General features: G+C 37.9%; 1 protein-coding gene across 50 annotated transcripts in view; it reads left to right on the top strand.

Annotated features, from left to right (window-relative positions):
- Positions 1-17,070, top strand: part of LOC136826963 (uncharacterized) — a 578,486-nt gene that overhangs the window by 145,656 nt on the left and 415,760 nt on the right. The gene's annotated exons all lie outside the window — the stretch shown is intronic.

The raw sequence follows: 17,070 nt of genomic DNA, 5'->3' as shown, positions 1-17,070 counted from the left end.
CCGTATTCTTTTCCAGACAGTAAGTCATATGTATACCAAAATGAGGTATGATAAATGAGGTATGATAAATTTGTGGAGTTTATTTAGTTACTAAGTCTAAGGGCAGAACCAGCCTTGTTTCAGGGAAGCCCTCCCCACCCCCGACCTCTTGGTGCCCTTTGGTGCTAGTGATGTCTTACCCCCACATTATTCTTTTCAAGATAGTAAGTCATATGTATACCAGGTTTGATTGAAATTGCTCAGTGCGTTTCAGGTTATCCTAGAACATACATACATACATACATCCATACATCCATTTTATATATATATGCACTCGTGTTTAAGAAGGCAATTCTTCAAAACCAGAGGATGTGTATGGATCCAAATCTTGATTGAAGGAAACTTGTTTGTCAGGGAGATCCTATTTCTTGACTGGTTGCTTTTCGGCAATCTACTTAACAAGGGAATTGATTGATTGACTGGAGTAGTACTTAGTTATAAGAAGTATCACAGATGATATTAAGATTTGATTTTTGAAAAATGTAGATCCAGGTACTGTTTATTCGGCTCGCAAGGCAATTATGTGCTTACTGGTATGGTCAGAGATGTTAGGAATGGAAACTTGGATCTTATTGGGGTATTAGTATTGATTTCTGTGGAACCTGGGAAAGAATTAGGAATGGTAGCTGGACAGGAGGAAAGTTTTTGCAATGGTAAGTGGGATGACCAGAGAAGTACTACCATTGACAACTGTCATGAAAAACGAAGTAATAGGAATTTAACGGGAATAGCAAAGAACTATTAGTTATGATTCTGGAATGACAAAAGAAATATTAGGAATAAAAAATAGTTATGGTAACTGGAAGGGGAAAGGAAAAACTAGAAATGGTGACTGGAAAGGAAATAGCAGTGTTAGGAATGATAACTGGAATGACATTATATATAGAATGGTAACTGGCGTGGCAAGTTAATGTAGGAATGGCAAGCGAAGTATCAGAAATGGTAAAAAGAGAATTTTGAATGGCAGGAGACGTACCAGATTTGATAACTAGAATGACGAGAAAACATGAATGGGACCTGGACCGGTAATTGAAGAATTAGGAATGGCTACTCGAAAGGCAGTGGATGGCTGACATGGGTGTGTGTTTTTTTGGGATGAAGCCAAAAGAGAAACGGAAGCAATGACGGTGACCTCGCCTGACATATTGACCAGCTGTGGCGCCCCAAATGAAGATGGATCAGGTTTGGGAAAACAAGAGGCGATATTTTCTATCCTCCGGCCTGGGCCAAATAAAACTCGATATGAGGTGATGGCATCTCGAGCCTCGACTTCCTGTTAATTAGGTTATAGATTTTTTTTATTTTGTTGTATTTTCCTGGTTTTTTTTTTTCAGCCACTCAGCATCCTAACGGGAATGGTTGCTGTTAACGACTGTCTATTCAATTTGTTCTCTTATTATTTTCTGGCTAATTTTTCTGTTTAATTTATATAAGAAGTTATTCATATGTTCTCAATTTACCAGACACATCTGTACTCACTGCTTTTGATTCGTGAAACTCCCGAGTGTTTCGCCACTTTATAGAACACTCTCGTAATCATTATAGTTTGAACCCTCGTGGGTTTTATCATCGGGCATGAGGCCTTTTCATCGATAATTTCATGGATTTTATCAGTCTGCCAGATATCCTGTTATTATATTTAATGTCTTGTATAGATACCTGAAGTAATTGACTTTGAGCAGCTTCCTCAGCAATGCGATGCGATGAACTTATCCATCCTTGCATTAGTTTTCATTGACACTTCTGTTCACATTGTTATCCTTGATCATTTTTAAGTAGAACTCTTCCTTTCTATTGGTAACTTTTTCATATTCACACTCAAATTTTGGTCTAATCTCATAAACTATCCTCTTTTTGGTTCTAATAACTCTGTCCATTGATTTTGAAAGTTGATTTTATGTATCACTTTCATTCTTCACATTCATAACAGGTGGTTTTGAATTGAAGATAATCCATTGATATCAAATGTGATTTATAGCTTCATTCATTCATTTACTTAATATTGTATTGTAAAGTTATTAACTCTTAACTATTCCTGTTAACGATGAACTATTGTTATATTGAAGTAACATTTTCCAGATATTTTAATTGCCTCTCTAGAGCGGACTAAGCAATTGGCAAAAAGAAAATTGTAAGAAAGGAAAGATTATAAAACTGAGTGAGAAAAGGACTTTTGGGATGGGTCTGAAGTAAAGTTAGATCCCATCAGGACACAGACACAAAAATATCTGTTGCTGTTTTTGAGGTTCGGTGGGAAATCTTAATGGAAAGGCGCCTGAAACCACGAAAGAGGGGAGGAAGACGATTTCCAGTTAATAGATATATGTATGCTTTCTCTCTCTCTCTCTCTCTCTCTCTCTCTCTCTCTCTCTCTCTCTCTCTCTCTCTCTCTCTCTCTCTGGGAGCTGTTCAAATTTTAAAACTTTAGCTCAGATTTTATTTTTTTTGGAATAGTACAAATCCTGAATTTCTCTCTCTCTCTCTCTCTCTCTCTCTCTCTCTCTCTCTCTCTCTCTCTCTCTCTCTCTCTCTCTCTATATATATATATATATATATATATATATATATATATATATATATATATATATATATATATATATATATATATATTATGATTTTCTCACACACCAGAAAATGGAATTTAAGCAGTTCACGTTCTGACCTGCTCCATGCGTAATTGTTTATCAGATGCTTTAAACAGCTACTTGGAGTGGTCAGTATCATCACATTGTTAAAAGAATCCACCAGTACTCTCTCTCTCTCTCTCTCTCTCTCTCTCTCTCTCTCTCTCTCTCTCTCTCTCCTCCTCCTCCTCCTCCTCCTCATAGAGTAGCCGAAGTAGATTTGGGATGTTTTAACCGTCTCAGATCCCAACCCTTAACAATATATTCATTTTTTTTTTTTTTCACTTAAAACGTTACGATCAGTGGGTTCATATCTACGTAGGTGTCTGATGTATAGCAGGCGTGTATGATGAAAATGAAAACGTAGTTTACACAATATCTCCAGCATTCAAAAGCGCAGTACGTTGTACTAAGTTGAACAAAGCGTTCGTTTGGTATGATCGAATATCTTGAGTGTGTTGATGGAACCTGCAATGGTGAGGAAATACTGTATGCTTTGAGTACGGTGAGGGAAGGGTTTGAGGAATAATTAGCATCTTTGTAGAGTATTAGTAATTTGTTTTTGTATAACTGAAATATTCATATTTTTAGATATTTACATAACTAATATCAGAATTCTGAAATGGTAGTTTTGTAAGTAACTTTATCGTTAATTATTGTCGTTGTTAAACTAAGTTCTTTATTTTTCCAAATTTGTTTACTTGTTCATTTTGCAAGGTAAGAACTCAAAATCATAAGCTAATACATATTGGTATCTTGAGAAATAAAAGAGATGAAATCTTGTAACCATTTTCTCTGTACAGCTTTTGACACAATCTGGGAAACTGTCAATATTGTCATTTTGTTAAAAATATTTCCCGAAACCTGCTAACGTCCCTATTCGAGTTGAATTCAAATTCCCCAAATGCCTGAAATATCGCATTTGCCGAATTTTTCGCCAGGTACGTACAAGACAGATTCATGACCTGGCATTCCTTGTCGTCACCATGTCAGTGTTGTAAACAGGGGCGTGATCTGGACCAGGTGATAAACCAAAGCGCCCAGAGAAAAACAGAGATTAGGAAAATGTTGTTTACGCGATATCATCTCTTGCACTAAGAGGGTGAATTATTCATTTGAGATGGCGTCTCGTATCTTCTTCTCTCTCTCTCTCTCTCTCTCTCTCTCTCTCTCTCTCTCTCTCTCTCTCTCTCTCTCTAAAATTGTCATCCCTGATAAAATTACTAAGGGGTATCCCTCGAAGTGGGGTAGAGGTGCATTGTAGGCATTACTTAGGTTCTTTCTTACATATTTTGTAGTGTCCCTTTGGTCCCTAGCTGCAGCCTCTTTCATTCCTTTTATTGTACCTCCGTTCATATTCTCTTTCTTCCTTCTGACTATTCATCCTCTCCTAACAATTGTTTCATAGTGCAATTTCGAGGTTTTTTCTCCTATTGCACCTTGAAAACCTTTTCACTCTCTGTTTCCCGTTCAGCCCTGAATGACCTCATAAGTCCCAGCACTTGGCCTAACCATAAATTTTATGTTCCATTCCATTGCAAAGCAGTATCATCCGCCGTGAGAAAAAAAACTCCTAACCGGTGTGATATATAAATGTTTAAATTTCGAAAAGGAATCATAGAACCTTCTATCCCAGATGCACGGTCTCACTGTCATCGCCACCTTGAGGCATTCCCGTTACCCCAGAAACCAGGAACTATCCTGACACATGAGAGAATGGACTGGAACTGCTTTTGCCAAGGCACATTCCTTGTGAGCCCCAGTTCGACCGTCTTGGATTAACTGAGGCAATCTAATTTTCGCTGCAAAAGCATGGGTTCAAGCAGTCATGCATGTACGTCAGGTAATAAATAGTGTTAGCAGATGCAGAATCCCCAGTTACCAGTGATGATGGCGGTAACAGCAATAATGGAATGTAATATCAGCCTAGAATGATGCAAGTTAACGATAAGAAAATTATAAATACACACACACACACACACACACGGAAACCTCATCCCAAAAGACTTGCTGATAACCAGAAGGCTAACACCTTTTGCTGCGTGGAAAAGGTTCAAATTAAAATAATACTCATGTCGGTATTTGCGCGTAAGTATGTGTATGTAAAGCCCTTTAAAGATTCTGTCTTTTTTTACTGTTCTTTCCGTTTTACAACAAACAAAAATGCTGCGCATGGCCCTTGCAAGAGAAATAGCTTTATGTATTAAGTGCAGCTTAGATTAGTCTACGACTTTTTATACTAAACATAACCCAAATCCCACTCTTTATTTTTCATGTCCAAAAACCCTCGTTTATTTTCGATCTCGTCTTTCTTTAGAGTCCGTGTGTTTGAACCGAGAGCTCTCCGATTATGCGATAATAATTATATTGATTTGATGAATACAAACATAATGAAATTTGGATTTTGAATTCCAGATAATTCATGAGCGCGGCCCTGTGAAATATTCAGTGTGTCCTCAGTCATATTTAACGGGGCTGAGCTCATACTGAATCTGCCTTGCGCTTCCCGCCTTGCATTTGTTCTCTGGGTTCTCCTGAATTCACGATGGGAGGCGCGTTATTGGGTTCGAGGGGCACTCAGGGTTTCTTCGTTCGAATCTTTGGCGATTGAAGGTGGAACTTTAGAGGTCTGAGCCCGTGGGAGGAATCGAAATTATGAGGAAATGGAAACGTTCGGGCGTGGGACAGGTTTTCAGCGCTTTGGAAAATGTAGGTAATGAAAAGGAGACTGGGAAATGGAACCAGTCATCAGTATTTGGGAAGAAATCGAAATATGGAAAAGCGAACACTTGAAATTGGAACCAGTCATCAGTATATGGGAAAAATCGAAATAGTATGGTAAATGGAACACTTGAAAGTGGAACCAGTCATCCGTGTATGGGAAAAATCGAAATAATATGGAAAAGGGAACACTTGAAATTGGAACCAGTCATCAATATTTGGAAAAAAATCGAAATATAAAGGGGAACACTTGAAAGTGGAACCAGTCATCAGTATATGGAAAAAATCGAAATAGTTTGGTAAATGGAACACTTGAAAGTGGAACCAATCATCAGTATATGGGAAAAATCAAAATATGGAAAAGGGAACACTTGAAATTGGAACCAGTATCAATCAGTAAATAATCGGGGAAAAAAAGTGGAGCCAGTCAGCAATATTTTAGAAAAATCGAAACAATATGGAAAAGGGAACCACTTGACAATGTGACCAGTCATCAGTATATGGGAAAAATCGAAATAATATTGAAAAGGGAACTCTTGAAAGTGGAACCAGTCATCAGTATACAGAAAAAATCGAAATGGTCTGATAAACGGAACACTTGAAAGTGGAACCAATCATCCGTATGTGGAAAAAATCGAAACTTGGAAAAGGGAACACTTGAAGAAATTGGAACCAGTCATCAGTATATGGGAAGAATCGAAATATGGAAAGGGAAACACTTGAAAGTGGAACCAGTCACCAATATACGGAAATAACCGAAACATGGAAAACGGGACACTTGAAAGTGGAACCAGTCATCAGTATTTTAGAAAAATCGAAATATGGAAAAGGGAACTCCCTAAAGTGGAACGATCGAAATGGGGACAAGGAAACGCTTTAAAGAGGTGCATATCTTGTCCTCAGTGCTTGGTAATAATCGAAACAGTGAAGGAGAGAAAACGCCTCAGAGTGAAACAGCAGTGACAGTGGCACTTCTGAGATATGGTCCTTGGCTCTGTGAAAAAGTTAAGGATATCTTAGTTTAACCAGACCACTGGGCTGGTTAGGCAGCTCTCCTAGGGCTGGCTCGAAGGATTAGATTTACTTTACGTGGCTGAGAACCAACTGGTTACCTAGCAACGGGACCTACAGCTTATTGTGGAATCCGAACGACATTATGACGAGAAATGAATTTCTATCACAAGAAATAAATTCCTCTAATTCTTCATTGGCCGCTCGGAGAGTCGAACGCTGGGCCAACAGCGTGCTAGCCGAAAGCTCTACCCACCCATCCAATGAAGAACTCTTTGGCTGTGTGGAATATTATCTACTGTAAAGATATGATAGTTTTACCATAGCTAATTTATTTTGATTTTCTCCAGTCACTGGCAGCTCTCTACAAGTGCTCGAGTTGTCATGATTTCAGATTGCATCAGTCAGTTTACACGACAATGCACGTTACTTCGTAATCTCCAAAGAATAATAGATTTTTTCTGTCAAAGGATTTCCTTTGTTGGAAGCGACATTCATTCCTCGTTTTGGTAAGTTTTTCGTATCTTATCCCCTTCACAAATGACATTTTACTTTTGACTCGTCCACCATTATTTTTGAAAGCAGCTGGTTGATCCAGGAAATCTTTAAAGTGGACAGTAACGGCTCATGTATATAAATTTCAAAAGTTTTATTCGATTTTGTTTACGAATTTATCTTCCAACGTAGATCTCAGATGAACTAACAATATGGTAGTTACTTCTTCTTATGTGCTTTTTGCTGTTTTGGCTTTGCATAGTCTATGCATAAACTGTGCATAGTTTATGCCTGTTAAAAGTTCTTGGTTAATTATTTTGAAGTTCTGCTTACACAGGTTAATGTTTTTCTTAAAGATCCTAATATGGGCTCTATTCTTTGTCAGCTACTATGCTAATGAAAGGTACTGCCTGCTTAGGAGGGTACGATGGTCGATAGTCAATTTATGTCCTTATCAAAGCCCTAACACACACTCTCTCTCTCTCTCTCTCTCTCTCTCTCTCTCTCTCTCTCTCTCTCTCTCTCTCTCTCTCTCTAGAATTTATGTAGACTTGATTTTTTTTCAGGACTGGAGCTTAAGATCTTTCCTTTTCACCACAAAAGCTGCTTTTTAGTTGTTATTTATGTAGTCCTCTATCAGACTGAGTCGAAATTTGAAATATGAACGAATGTTTTAGGCGATATTCATGAATGGTTCCCCAGAATGTCAGGATGTGGGTGGGTAGGATTTCCGTAGACTTTGTAGTAAGAATTATTGCTAGTAATTACTGGAAATATTGCAGCCAAATTTATGACTTGTTCAAGTGAACAACTTTTTATTTACCTGATATTTTGTGTTCAGTATGGCTAGATTAGCAGCTATTATTCATAGGCGTTTTGTTTCAGTATGGTGTAGAGGATTATTTGTCTCAGCGTTACAATGAGTAGGACATGAAAAACAAGCGCAGCAGTTTGATTAAGGTCTTTTAACAGAAAACACTGGCAAATCGAGTGCTTTGCCTTGTGAAAAAAATTTAACCCACCCATTAAAAAAAAAAAAAACTTTTTTGATGAGAGGTTAGATCTTGCAATTATGCGGTACTTTAATTTCTCTTCAAGGGCAGCAGTAACATACAATGATATTCAAGTGAAAAAGTGAGTATGCAAGGTCCCAGTGCAACTATAGAGCTACAATATCTGCCTCGTAACCACTTGGATAGTAATATTGGTAGGGATTTTTAAAATAATTTAATTAAGTTGAGACTATCTTACTTCATCCATTTTCTCAAATGTGGTTGGAACTGCAACACTTGCCATCCCTTTTTCAAATTTTTTTAAAGAACTTGCATGTATGAAGGCACGCAAACAGTACATGTAATGTGGATGCCAGAGATACCTTTATGAATGTAGATATATTAACGACTCTGTCATGTAATTTATCGTCGTAAATGTTTATATTTTACAAGCTACTGTTGATTTTGACTCCTGCAATCTGCAGAAGATTCTTGGATCTTTTATGTAAGATCATCAGATTTTTAATAAAATCTTCATGTATTTCCAAAACACAGTGGGGGTTTAATTAATATAAAATCCACAATCTTTGGCTAGTGATAACATCTAAGAAACCTTTTAGACTATCATATATAGTCCGTCATTTGTTATCGTTGTCATTAATTCAGTACCCTGGCCGTCTTTCAGTTGTGTAGACCTAATACGCTTGATGTAAAGAAATGATTTTCTCTTAATATCTTCTTTCAAAAATGTTTATTAACTTTGGCTTTCGTTAGTTCCGGTCAGTACGTGGTTGGATGATTATCATGAAACTCCAGACGCTTCCGGCAGAATATCCCCTTTTGCCCTGGAAAAATATTTTTTTATTATTAATACTATAAAGGAGGTGTTATCGTTTTTATGTTGGTGATGACAGCTGAGATGTCGAGGGATAAACTTACCCCTTTATGATACCAAACAAGAACCCTATATTAGAATAGTGGTGAAATTCCTGTACACATACAAAGAAACAGAAGCACTGACACTGATGGGTAGGGAAGAGAGAAAGACTAATATCGGCACTCGCTGTTATAGAGCAATCGTCCAATTGGAAGGAAATCGCTTTGATGTCTCCGACAGACTTGGTTCAAAGAGTTTCTTGGGAGACGATGCAGGAGGTCAAGATTGAATCTCTCTCTCTCTCTCTCTCTCTCTCTCTCTCTCTCTCTCTCTCTCTCTCTCTCATATACGGAAGTATGATGATTATTATACTGTATATATATATATAATTATACATAATATGCATGCACGTATATATTTAATCATATATATATGTATACATGTATATATTTAATCATATATGTATGTATACATGTATATATTAATAATATATATATATATATATATATATATATATATATATATATATATATATATATATATATATATATATATATATATATATTTATATATATATATATATATATATATATTATATATTGTATCTTTTCCTTCATCCAACCGTCAGTGATTCCAGGAGCATTTTCGACACCAATTCATTGAATTCCCTTTAATACAATGTCGCTCCAGGGGATGTGTTTATTGAGATATGAGCAGGCAGGAAGGGCGCTTAATTTGGATTATGTTACAGATTGCCTTGGTCATTGAACTGTGGTCTGGCTTGAATTAGTGTATGTGTGTTTGCGTAGCATTGGTGAAATCGTACGTTGACAGATGTATTCAGCTGTGTGCCGACAGTTTGAATGTCTAAGGTCAGAAGGTGTCATGTTTTCAGACATAGGTTCTTGAGTGGAAATTGTAGCTTCTCTGGTGAAGCCAAATTGTATTTCCTCTCGCTGTGGGAGATTTTAATTCCCTTTGTAAGTTCAGTAATTCAGTCTCCAATTGTGGGTTGGTGTAAGATACTGAAGGACGGTAGGAATTTTGGTGTTTGCAGAATTGTAGGCATCATAGAATTTTAGTGTGACCAACACAGCTACATAGATCTTTGGATATCTATAGGTTCCTGCCAAACGAATAAAATTTTAGAATACACACACACACACATATATATGTATACATATGGATAGAATATATACATTTGATAGATGTATCCCAACAGAGGAAAATTATATTCGTTGCTACCTAAGATGACAGTAGTTTACGGTCGATGAGCATTGAGTGACGGTTTTTAAGAGGTTACAAAAGCAACTCCTGCGTCTGTTATGTATATTAAATTCTCTCATATATTCTTTAAAGGTTGTGCCTTACGTAATTCTATTTTTAGCCGGTAAATGATTCCCGCTGGTCCTCGTTAACCGCATAGTTTGTCCGCATACTAGTATAGAAGAATTGCTATCGGATCTGGTATAATTCTTAGTTGACAGATTTTCTTCAGGTGCAGTGAGCGAACACCTTGTTTTCGTACTCACACACAAATGAATATCTGTAGGATTAGCTGCAGTCATCAGCGTTCAGACTCCTCAGGAATTTTGTGAATTTACAGCGTATCTACAGGGGAATCAACCTTCTTTTCATTGTACGAATACATCAGCGAAAGGAAGAAGTGTTCCACGTGAAACCAAAATCAGACCCTTCATAGTATAGTGAGCCAAGTCATGAAATTATTAATCTTTCCTGATAGTGATGAATATGTTATATTGAATGCACCAAGAATGTAAAACAGGTTCGAGGCGCCTTCTCCACAACTGCAACATGTTAACAACTTGTAAATCTGACATCCCTTGATATTTGTAACCCAGATGTCGTTATCTCCGAACAGTTTTTTTTTTATCATCGAACATTTGCATTACAGATGTTTGGTTCCGCTTATTTTTTGTTCTTCGGCATGGATGAATTATTTATTATGGGGAAGGTTTACTAGAAAAAGCTAATATTTTGCAGCAGGCTTCCTAATTAATCTAATTTTTTTCTATTTATTTTTTTAAAATTCTCATTTGTTTACTTCACGCCCCATTTTCTTCAACTTTGTATTTGTTTATTTCCACACCCCATTTTCTTCAACTTCGTATTTGTTTACGTCCACATCCCATTTTCTTTAACTGCATTTGTTTACGTCCACATCCCATTTTCTTTTATTTACTTCCACACCCCATTTTCTTTAACTTTGTATTTGTTTACTTCCACATCCCATTTTCTGTAACTTTGTATTTGTTTACTTACACATCCCGTTTTCTTTAACTTTGTATTTGTTTGATTTCACATCCCATGTATTTGTTTACTTCTACATCCCATTTTGTTTAGCTTTGTCTTTGTTTGTTTCTGCACCCCATTTTCTTTAACTTTGTATTTGTTTACTTCCACATCCCATTTTCTTTAACTTTGAATTTGTTTACTTCCACGCCCCATTTTCCTTAACTTTGTATATGTTTACTTCCACACCCCATTTTCTTTGACTTATTTTTTGCTTCCACACCCTACTTTCTTCAACTTATTTGTTTACTTCCGCGCCCCATATTCTTATACTCTTTCTCTGTTTCTGGGTGGAAGGCTAGGGTGCAAGTATCCAAAGCCACTCATTAAAACGCCTTTCCTTTCGATACCATATCACTTATTTCTTGTACTTGGAACCATTACGGCGACCGTATCTCATCCAACACTGACAGCGGGAACTGTTGCGTTGAAATAGATAACTTTTAGTCCACCGTTGTTTTGCGAAATGCTGCTCCTTCCATCGATGTTTGGTTCATCTTTCTGGGGGTGATTTATGCTCAGTTTGGAAATGTATATAACACGGCAGGCTGTAGGTTATTAGGCTGGGAGGTTCGTCTGCACTTTGAAAATAGTTCTGGAATATGTGGGCCTTGTATGAGTTCTTTGGACTTTCATTGAACTAAGCAATTTCGAAAATTTGTGTATGTTCTTACTTCTCAAGGCATATATGCTAGCCGTTGTATTTACATAAATCTGGTGGATGACTGGGACCATATTTTTGGTGAAATGAACATTTTATCATCTCTAGATTTCCTAACTGAACCTATTTGAACTTTGTCTGTATAATGTATTTGATCTTTTATTTAGCTCTTAAAACTTTTACATAGGGCATAATAATTTTTTATATGAGCTTTTCAGTCGAGAAACATGCCAAGTGCCATTTTTAAAATATAGTAAATTAAATTAAAAATACTTTGGCCCAGGATGTTTCTCGACTGAAAGGCTCATATGAAGATTTAATATACAAGAAAAGCGCTCTTATATCTTATATATAAGCTTTTCAGTCGAGAAACATGCCAAGTGCCATTTTTAAAATATAATAATTAAATTAAAAATACCTATGGCCCAGGATGGCGCTTGGCATGTTTCTCGACTGAAAGACTCATACAAATTTTATTCCTTCATTATTCGTGGTGCCCGTGGATCCAAATAAACTCTTGCTGTGAGTTAAACGGATAAGTACATTGGACTGCAACTTGTAAAGTAAGGCATTTAAATACATGCTCGTAATTATGCTGAAGTAACTGGGTTGGGCATCTGGTGAGGAGAGGAGATGCCGAGTGACATGTTGGAAGAGCGATCGCGGAAATGGAAATGCTAAGAACGTGAAGAAGATGAAGGCCTAAGAGAAGGTGGACAGACTGCATTCAAGGAGACATGAAGGAAGACACAAGATAAAAACATCTAGAGGATACTTGTTGAAAACAGCGACCCCGACTCGGGATAAAGCTGAAATGAAGAGGAAGAAGAGGTTGGGAAAGAAAACAAAAGTGTTGAAGTGTAGAATCAGCCTCAGTACTCCATAATTTATTAGTAACCCAAATTAGCTGTTATTATTATTATTATTATTATTATTATTATTATTATTATTATTATTATTCATTGTGCGTTTAAATATGACAAGGAAAAAAAGACCATGAACTCAGCGAACAGATTATCTCAAATTAATGCGTATATATTTGAAAAGGAATGAGAATGAAAATTATGATAAATGTTTTACAGACAAAATAAGATAAGTACCATTTTTCGTTAATAAACTGGAAACGGAAGGAAAAATGTTAGAGAGAATAGCGCAAAGGCCAAATTGAACGACTGCCTAGCAATACAGAAAAGGATAGAAATAAACATGCATCCGTACATGTCTCAGATAAACCTCATATTCTCTAATTATGGAATTTCTTTCAAGTCAAAAAATTTCTCCCAAGGATAATCATCGCGGAAAGCGGACTTAGAAAAAGTTCAACTATCTTAATTCGCAGCGTGAAATTGAAGTGCCTTCCTCGACAGACTTTTGCATTGAAGACCGTTGGGAGTCATTTTGAGAAAATCCGAACGTCGCCCGTTTCATTTTTTCCTCTCTGCGTTTATTGGACGGTTCTGCAACGCATCTGGAAAAAGAAGCCTTTTCCTCAGCTGTCGTTGTTGATTAACTGCAGATGTACTGCCTGTTCATTCCTTCGCTCAATCATTCTCAGAAAGTGGTTGATAAGGTCAGTTTTGTGAACAGGGTCCCTCACAATATTTTTAGGGTAAAACTGAGCCATCTGGGATATTTGATTTTCACACAGTAGCGATAGGATGCCGAACTTCTTGTAACTTATATTGTCGATCGCATCTGTCCGGTGACAGAAATATTTTTAATATTCGTCGCACCAATATCCCCCAGTCACAGGAATATGAAATGTGATTCCCGAGGAATATACAGGTATATATAATGCGCAGGGACATCATAAAAGTAGACATTTTATTATCGGCAAATTCACTTCAAATCTATGAAGTCACCTGGTGCGATACGCGGAGCGAAATGAAACTAACCTGTCTGTGAGAAGGCTCCTTCGTCCTTCCAGGAATCTTGGTCGATCATGCAATTCAGGTCAGAGCTTTAGGTCTAAGAGTGATCAGAGAGTATTCGTTCAGTAACCTCGCCTGCACCTGCATCCGGCTCCCTTTGCGAAAGTTGTTTGATTTTGGGATATGTAGAAGTTTTCGCCCGTCCGAAAGTTTGGATAGTCGCCCGTGTCTAATTGTTTAGACAAGGTATCTGTTCTTAATTACGTCTCGTGTAATCGACAAATTTGTAAAGCGAATTTAAATTCAGCCGTTGCCTGTCTCATTATTAAGCCTGTAGTGGGGACTTTTCTCAGGCTACCATGTTGCTTCAGAGGAATAGCAATAAAAAAAAACTCGTGAAAACTAGACGGTTGGAATTTATTAGATTTTGTTCTTTCTCGTTAAGTCATTGGCATAGCCTTGAAGTTACCTAAATGTGTGTGCCTGAATCCAGTACTCCAAGATTCGATACTTATATAAAAGCTACTTTGGTTACTTTGGCAAAAGGGCTATTGTAAGATCAGAATAGCATTAAGGGTGCATTTTTTCAGCCCAGATTTGTTCCGAGTGTAACACGTGCTACAGAATTTCTGATAGTTTTTTGAAGTCCCGTTTAATGTTAGATTGCTCATCAGTAAGGATTGGGCTAGAGAATGTTACCTTTAATGGGATATAGTCGCATGCTGTTCCCATGTTCAATATGCAGTTTACTATGGTGAGAATCCTTTCTATCATCACAATTTCGTATTAGTATATGAAGAATTGAAATAATATATCAGTTATTTTATTTATGACCATGGCGAGGTAATTCATTGTGAAATTGTTAGGAGGAATGTACCCTAAATTCCCCGATTAGATTAATACAATCGTCGTGAATCATGTTTCGAAATTCACATGCCCCCACGCAATATTGGACCCAAATTTTTGACTTTCACGGGACACATGAACATCAGTGATAAGGATCTTAATACTACATATAGAGGCCTTTTAATCTGTCGTTCAGATATTACGTTACTTCTTTATCCTGTGGGATGTCAAAGCAATATATGTAAATTATCTTGACAGCCTTGCGTGATAAGAAATCGGCAAACGGACCTGCTTTACCATTATAAGAGTATAGACATTGCATTTGTTGATCAAGATACTTAACCTTCAGGCGTACCTGGGTGAAGTTGTCTTTGTGATGCAGTTATGTTTAGGGGGAAAGGCTCTCATCATGCAGTAACCACAGTGCTAGTACGATGAAGATACAAGACTTGACAGGTAGGATGAGCAGTGGAGCTTGAAGCGCCACTGCTGGTACTGCTTTCGTGTTGGTGCGGGAAGCGGACATGAAGCTTTTAAGGTTTTTACTTTTTGCAGTGGGGTCTCGTCTTTGGTTTAGGTTTCAGGGGTTCAGAAGGCATCCCTTGTTAGAAGAGAGACGAAGTTAGTCGTACATGTCCTTTAGGGAGAGAGAGAGAGAGAGAGAGAGAGAGAGAGAGAGAGAGAGAGAGAGAGAGAGGCCTCTTGCCAAATGATCACTTTGAACGGATTAAGGGTCATTATAGCTCGCTCTCTCATTAAATCCTTCTCTCTCTCTCTCTCTCTCTCTCTCTCTCTCTCTCTCTCTCTCTCTCTCTCCTACTGTCGCTCTCGCGCTCTTTCTCTCTCTGACTCTCAGTGGTCTTAACGAGCTTGTCATCGCCATCGAGGGGCCATTCAATTATAGAGCGATTGACTGCCGCCCGTATGTAGGTAATCCTTGGCACGCAGAATATTGCCGTTCACTCCGATCTCCTGATTTAAATTTCGTCCTTTTTATTGCCACGAGAATTTTAATCAGACGATCGTGCGTATTTTGTTACAAAGGTTGATTTCTTGTCGGCTGTTTTCACGTTTTCTCTCCTTTGGTGTGGTATGTTGTTAAATCCATCATCGCTATTTCGAAGTAGAATATGAAACTGGTGTAACTGTTAGAGAATCTGTTGCGAGCAAAACTGTTTACTAGATCAGACCTGAAAAGGAACTGTTTTATCCAGTAACCGACACATTCCAGCTTTAAATATCTATTTTTACCGTACCCTCTCTCGCTCTCAAGAAATAAGCCGAAAAATCCAGAGTGAAGAACTACGGTAGGCTCCTTCAGCGACCCAGCCACTATTAAGTAACCTTTTGCAAACAAGCGACGCGTAGACGAGACTTAGTCTCCCCTTTTACGTATTTTTATTTCTCCTCTAACGGCAGGCGAGGTCATGTTAGGTCAGGTCACACGGGGCCTGCTGAAATTTAGGAGGAAGAGAAAGTGCTTTCTGGCTGTGACAACACACTGATGGCTTCAAGCCAAGAAACGGAGGAGGAGGAGGAGGAGGAGGAGGAGGAGGAGGAGGAGGAGGAGGAGGAGGAGGAGGAGGAGGAGGAGGAGGAGAGGAGGGAGAAGAAAAAGAGAGGAGAGCAGGATTCTGGGTTTAGCTTACCCAACACGGAACAGAATATGGATCTTCCGGCTGTGGGCGCCTCCTCTTCCTTACTCTTTTACTAACATTTTTCCTTCTCTCTGGATATCATTTTTCTTCTTTTATTTCGTTTCGTGTGAATTTAAAGGTCCGTGTCATCGGAGTTATTACGGGAACACCATTATTTTTATGTTGCTTTTGTGTGTATGTTTTTAAGTTTTTGAATCTTTGCACTTCATTCGTCACTTTTGTAACTTCGATACTTTTTACTGGAGAGCCTCCTCGCTCCATTAACCAAGTTCCCTAGGTGTCTATTTCATCTTTTTGAAGCAAAATCTCTCTGTTTCCTCCGTCATCGTGAATCGTTATCCCTTCGCAAGAGCAAAGACAAAGGAAGTACTTTTACCGCCTCGTGGAACATTGTTGTTTATTCGGCTGTGCAAGGTTTTGTCATTTAATGCAGGCAGTAGAGACAGCCTTCCAAGTCTGGTAAGAGGAAGAGAAGCACGCGATATATCGCACGCGTGTTGATTTTTTTATTTTTTTTTTTTTGGCCGGGGAGGGGAGGGGAGGGGAAGCCAGCAGCCTAAAGGAATTGTATGAAAAATGGCTTTCGTAGTGGCGAGAGGAGGTTAACTGGTCTGTTACCTCACTGAGAAATCTGAAGAAAGATTGAGTACGTTGAAAATAGTCTCGTCACGAAACTATTTAACCGTGCCTAGCTATTTCTAGCACGTCGTTTCAATTTGTTTTTATAGCATTTAAGCGCGCTGCGTATTTGCTGTTCCGACACTTTTTGTAGGCTTTGCTGTGACGTTTAGCTTAGATATTTACTTTGTATTCTCTCCCTGTCTCCCTCTGACCTCGATTTAGAAACCAGGCTCGCAGGGATAAAGTATTTGGTAGTGTATTATTTTTCTAATGATTTATTGGGTCGTGAAGAGTGTTAGCAGTTTGTTTTGGATATGCTTCAGGATAAATAAATTGGTTTT

Source organism: Macrobrachium rosenbergii, chromosome 3 (assembly GCF_040412425.1).
Source record: "Macrobrachium rosenbergii isolate ZJJX-2024 chromosome 3, ASM4041242v1, whole genome shotgun sequence".
Taxonomy (NCBI): domain Eukaryota; kingdom Metazoa; phylum Arthropoda; class Malacostraca; order Decapoda; family Palaemonidae; genus Macrobrachium; species Macrobrachium rosenbergii.
This window is presented reverse-complemented; position numbering and strand designations above follow the sequence as displayed.